Here is a 6,544-nt window from a genome sequence, read left to right as displayed (position 1 = left end):
ATCCCATATGGTAGTTTTTGTTTTCTACAATTTCGTTTTTGATAATTTTTAAACAATCTACGTCCAGTGTTTTCACTTTCTACAATCCTATTTTGATGTTAAATAAACTAATGACACTGATCTCGCTTCCAACAATCCTGTTATGAAGATTTATAAACAAATCCTGTGATGATGAATTATAAACAATCTACAGCGATAACCGCTTTCTACAATTCCATATTAAAGAATTTGAACAAACTACACAATAAAAAATATATATTTGCATGACTTTTTTCTAAAATCATTGAATCATTATGTTGGAAGCAATTTTAAAACAATTTAAATAATTTCAAATTGTGTTTGTGCATGATCACATTGCTAAGGGGTAAGGGTGTCCAGGACCAATGTCAGTTTAAGGTCTTTTATTTTAGGATTGAATTGTGAGTGGTCCCTAAGTGATGCAAGACTTGTATTAAAGATGACACAAATAGTTGTTTTACAAAACTATGCATTAAAAATAGTCGTTTAATGACATTGGCTTAGGCAGATTTTTTTAAACAAAAGGCTCCTCATATAAATGAGTTGCAAATGTTTAAAAAGTTCTGTACAGTGCTGGAATCAGAACACCTAACATCGTGAGCGCGTATCATGCGCTACACGAACAATCCGCGATCCAATCGTGACCATCCCTATAATAAAAATGTTAACAAAGAACTTTTTGATAGTCGCGATGTATAAAAAAATAACAATGTTATTGCGATTGCCACCATTAATCGTAATTGTCGCGATGCATCGTAATTGACAATAAAAATATTAAACAATAGATGCGTAAAATCTTGTGTCTCTGTTTATTTAAAGTCTTTTGCACCTTGTATTTTTATTAGAAATTGATTTTTAGAAATAAGGCGACTCTAACTTAATTAGTTGCTCTACAGGCGAATTAGGTAGCTTACAGTTGGTCAGTCGGTCAACGAAAGAGAAATAATTTTATCGAGAATGTATGGTCGAAACAACAACAACAAAAATAATAATAAAACAACAACGAGGGAGGGTGTTAGGACAAACATATTTTTCTATGTATGTTTTGCTCTAATTAGCAAATGTTGAATTGGCGAATGTTAGATTTAATGAAAGTTCATGGAAAAATAAGAACTTATTGTCGGAACAACAACAACAACAAAAAATAATAATAATAAAATAACAAAATGGAGGAGGGTGTTACGACAAGCATATTTTCCCATAAAGCATTAGTTTTTAGTTGAGAAGAAAAAATAATAATAATTTGTCCCACTAAAAAAATGTAACTAGCACTCAAGGTGAAAAGACAAAAATACTTGCATGCTCAAAAACTTTTTTAAAAAGTTGTGCAGCATGTGTTGTTTTGAAAGCTGTACAGCAAGAATTATTCTTGTGCTATTTTAAAAGTTATACAGAATATACTTGTGTTGTTTTAAAATTTATACAGCAAGTTATTATTCTTCCACTTAAAATGATGAAAAAAGGAAAATTATATATTTTAATAAAAAGGTTTAGTGTTCTTTTATTTTTTTTGCGCAGTTGCGCAGTGCAAAATGTTTTTACAGACTATAGCTTAGTTGACAATATCTAAAGTCTTTCGCGGCATCAAAATTATTTATTTCAAATTTACTGAGAAGGGTTTTATGACAAGCGTATTCTACCTTGTTTTTATTATTTTTCTTAAATGGTATCGACTAAAAGTCTTGCAGAATTAGATTTTAGAAAATGTATATAATTTTAAACATATAAAATAATCAAAACGAAGGAGGGTGTTACGACAATAATAATCTTTTTTTCACGAGATGGGAAATGTTTGTTTGTTTTCAATTTTGCTCAACTTTTTTGTCAACTTTTTTGCTTGATATTTTTATTTTGTTTGTTTTCGTGAAAATTAGGGTTAGCCGGGCCTGTAGAACAAATAATTAAGTTGGAGTCGCCTAAACAAGAAAGAAGCTTATGAAGACGAAAATATTTTTGATTTAAAAAACAAACCAAAAAAAAACAATTATTTATATATATTTAATGGTGTTATTCTCTAGTGACATTAATTAAGTGATTATTATAATGTTTAATGCTGTATCATGACGGCTGGATGTGGATAGCGAAAATCACGATGCATCGTGAAAGTCAACCCCACGATGGATTGTAACTTTTACGATCAGGGAATTCCACGAAGAAAACAACATGCATGCTACACATCGCACGCGTAAATCTATTTTACAAAATTTTCGCGTGCGTTTTTTCAATTTTTTCCTGGTTTATTTCACTCTTATCAGTCCCATGAGTGTTCTTTAAGTGGTGTAAAAGTGCAAAATATATTAACAAAACACCTTGGTTCTTGTAGGAAGTAATTTATAATAGGTAAATAACATATAATTAAATTTAAACAGTGGACGAAGAGACGCTGACACGTGCCACACGTTGACCTACTGCAATGGTCTGCCATTTTGTTTGTAGTGCTATTTATCCCCAACCTTGTTGCCAGGGTTATATTTTCTCTGTAGGTTATCTATTATCTATAAAAATGGTAAAAATGGGAGTCATTTTCTATTTATTCAGGTTTTAAGTTTTGTTTGTTAGCTTTGGGGAGACGGCTTGTTTGGAATAGTTTAAAGTTGTTTTTAGATTTAAAGTTGTTCTTTAGATTTTTAAAAGTAAAACAAGTATGTTATGTTCTTTTATACAGTTAAGAATTTTAAAATAAAATGTTCAGCATACATTTAATTTCACACAGGCAGAAAAAAACACATTTAATTTAAACACGGGGAAAAAAACACGGCGTTTAATTAACGTTTTTAAAAAAATTTAAATTAACCACATGTGGTTATAAACTGTTTTTAATGATACAGTTGAAGCTGTCTATGTAAAACGATTGATTTTTGGAATAATGTTTTTAATAGTTAAATGCTTAAAGCATAGCCTTAAGCATTTAACTATTAACTACGCTGTAGAAAATCAACTTTTATAATTCCTTCGTTAATTTTTTTATTTTACGCGAGTAAAGAGCGTAATTAGCGCATGCGATGAATAACACACCTCAATAGCTGTTGCATGTGTGTGGGCGCGTGCGCGTGCGATCGCACGCGTCTCATGGAATTCCCTGACGATGCTAAAAAAATTTACTACCACAACAGCATCGTGAATCGTGAGCAACGTACAAGATACAGGATCAATGATGTTAGGTGTCCTGATTCCAGTACTGTATATGCGTGAACATCCTGACAGGCAAGAAGAGAAGGACTACGTACGCCAAATTGGCTATTTACGTTAATTTATGGATTTTTGTAAATAAAAAATGAATTGTTTTCTCAACTATTATCTCTTTAAGAGCAGACTTTAATTTTAGCATCAGTATTTTTTTATAACTTAATAATATTGATTATCGCAGTCTGTTGTTTATATTTCTTGCCTGTGTGTAGGGTAAAACCCACTTATTTAATTCTAATTATTTGTTTAGATAGATAGATGTGCATATTTTGCATGGCTAGCCTCACTAATATCGAGGGATATACCCTGTCTATTATTTCTAGGAGGGGCCATAGCTTAGATGGAGAGTCCTAGAGTATTTAATGCTCGTTTTGAGCTACGCAGACCAAATTAGGGACTGCGCTCTACTAGACAACTCCCGGCAACATCCAATGGCCCACACATGGAGCCATCTCCCCAATTTCCCTCACATGGCTTGGGTTAACCCGGGGCTATGGTAACATTCACTTGCCCATGTTGAATTGCCGCACAGAGTACGAAAGCTATAACCACTCATCTACGGCGTCACAATGCATTACACCACCCCATTAGTGCCAAGAATACTGCCAATTAGACACATTGCTCATAATTAGCAAAATCCTGAAGTTTAATTTGGGTAACGAAGACCTAATTATAAACCAAGATAAAGTGAAAACTCTGATTATTACCACTAGTTATAGCTAGCTAGCAGTCTGACTGCTTGAGGTTTAAGAACAGGTAAAAGAGGAGATTGGGCAGTTGGACGACCCACAAAAATCTAAGTTGAAAGCAAAATATCAAAATGCTAGTTATCTAAAGACAGAACATGAAAATTAAGCTGAGAAAACACAAAATTAAACCAGCATTGACAGTGTGTAAGCTGAGAGCGCCTGGAGCAAACTCCACACACAGTTGGATCTTAACCAAGGTCGACCACATCGTCGCTGCACTGCGTACGACTTTCCCCCATATGGAATATCCTTATGATAAAACGGCTGTGTCATCAACCTTGTCCCCAAGTGCTTTTTCTCTTTGACCGCCGTGATTGTCAGACAGCAGAAACCTCGTGCCTAGATTCTCTAGGGACGAGGTTTCTGCTGTCGCACTACTTATTCTGTCACACAACTTCTTTTGTTATATAAAAGCCCAAGGAAAGTCTAATTAACCCCATTATCGAAGCTACGTATACAATTTTATATTTTTAAAAAACACTTAAAAATTTAACAAAATCATCCTCTGAAATGGCTTCTTAGAGAGTTTCACGGCGGAGGAGGACGACTTTATTGCTGTTGTTATTGTTGTTTTCGTGGTTGTTTTTGTTGTTGTTGTTGCAGACTAAGGAAAGTTTAGTTCATCTTTTATCAGCAAATGACGTTGCTACTTCTGACCCTGTCTAAACAAGCAAATCGAACAAAAATGTTTAGACAATTGTGTCAACCTCGTCCCAAAGGGTTATTAGTTTATACTCAACCTTGGAATCTTGTATCTTTTTTGACAACGGGAAGGAAACGTTATCGTAGATAATTCAGAAAAGATACGAGATGCCCCGGGAACAAGGTCTTTAGCAGGGAGGGCGGCAAGAATAATTGAGATAGTTACGTTGGGAACAAGGTTATAATTGGGGCAATGTTCACGAAAAACACATTTTAAGTCACGAAGGCAGATAAAGAGGTTTCTATTTTTAGTTTACGGAAGACATTGAATATAAGACAATGCACACATAAAATAAATTTTCAGCGTTGTATCGAACAACAAAGCTGGTAGCGCACCTTCGGTAAAATATTCACAACAACAGATAATTGCCCTAAAATTGCCCCTACTCCGGCTAGTTTTGTCCTTTCAGGTGCATATTTCAAAAATGTGTGTAGCTATGGGCAGATGGCCTACTTGGTCCATGCGCGTAAACCATCCGGTACTTAGAATAACTGCAAACAACTATACTAACAAAACAAATATTTTAAAAGATTATTGATGTGATGGTTTGTTTTAATTATTGAACTTTACACCAAGAGCGATACGAAAGATAGCTAAGGCTTGGTCTATAGTGACATATGTTTCTGTCTGTCTACTTTTGCTAAAAATATTCACTTACTCCTGGGCCCATCCATATTATCCTTTCTTTCATATAGCTACTTTATTCTTTGATTGGGAAGAGTGAACTATTTAGGTTATTGGATCAAAGGGTATGTTTAGCTACCCCCTGTATTATGTGATTGAGACTTTAAACTATTATTTAACATAGATGGATAACTTCTGATTGACATATATTCATATAAAGTCTTAATAATACCTTTTTATGCGAAAAAAACAAACCAAAGAGGAACTCACAACTTTTTTCCTGTCATGCACTTGTTAAAGCCAAAAGGGCTTACCACGAAAAATGTAAACATTAAAAAAGGTCTACACAAGGTTGCAGACTAGCTTAAGACACCTGTAGATATATAATATATATATATATATATATATATATATATATATATATATATATATATATATATATATATATATATATATATATATATATGTTCTGCCCAGATTGTGAAAACGGCCTGTTTATAAACAGGACAGCCGGATTATGTACGTATGGCCTGATTATGTTTTTTTGCCCCAATTATTATGTCGTGGTGACCGGATTATATGAACGCTGATATAATGGCTGGCCAGGCAGGCTGCGACTGGCATTTTCTTCGAACTTTTGTGAATGAAACATTGACGGATTATTGTTATAGAATGATGGATTTCGTGCTTTTCTTCTCTGCAGGATAAAACACCATTAAAAACTAGGCATAGCGAAAAAAAATATTGACATAATTCTAAATATAAAATCCTCTTGAGAGTACATTTCAAGATAATATACTTTGAAGTTAACTATTTTTCACGGAAGTAGTTTTTCCAGATGGGTGGTGGGCTCATTTTTATTTTTTGCGGGAATTGAATTCTGGGGATGACCAAAATTATTCGTTTTGCGGCCCCAATTATGTTCATTCTTAAGTGAGAAATAATATAAAAATATTTTACATAAGACAGCCTAAATATTATTAGACTGTCATACATAAGTCGACCTGTCCTGATTATGTTCCTTCTATAAGTGCCAAATAATATTTTTTATCTGTTGTACATAACAAGCCAGTCCTTATTATGTTGCCCCAATTATGTATTTTCTGCCCTGGTTTTAACCAGGGCAAGCTGCTGTACATAATCAGGGCAGCGTTTATTATCCAGGCAGAACATATACAAGGGCAAGCTTGGATGACTTTTTAATTAAATTTGCACTATTTATACGGTGTCTCCCAAGCTCACCCAAATTATATTTGGGTGAGCT

Source organism: Hydractinia symbiolongicarpus, chromosome 8 (genome assembly GCF_029227915.1).
Source record: "Hydractinia symbiolongicarpus strain clone_291-10 chromosome 8, HSymV2.1, whole genome shotgun sequence".
NCBI classification, from domain to species: domain Eukaryota; kingdom Metazoa; phylum Cnidaria; class Hydrozoa; order Anthoathecata; family Hydractiniidae; genus Hydractinia; species Hydractinia symbiolongicarpus.
The sequence above is the reverse complement of the archived record's forward strand: the minus strand, read 5'-3'. Positions refer to the sequence as shown.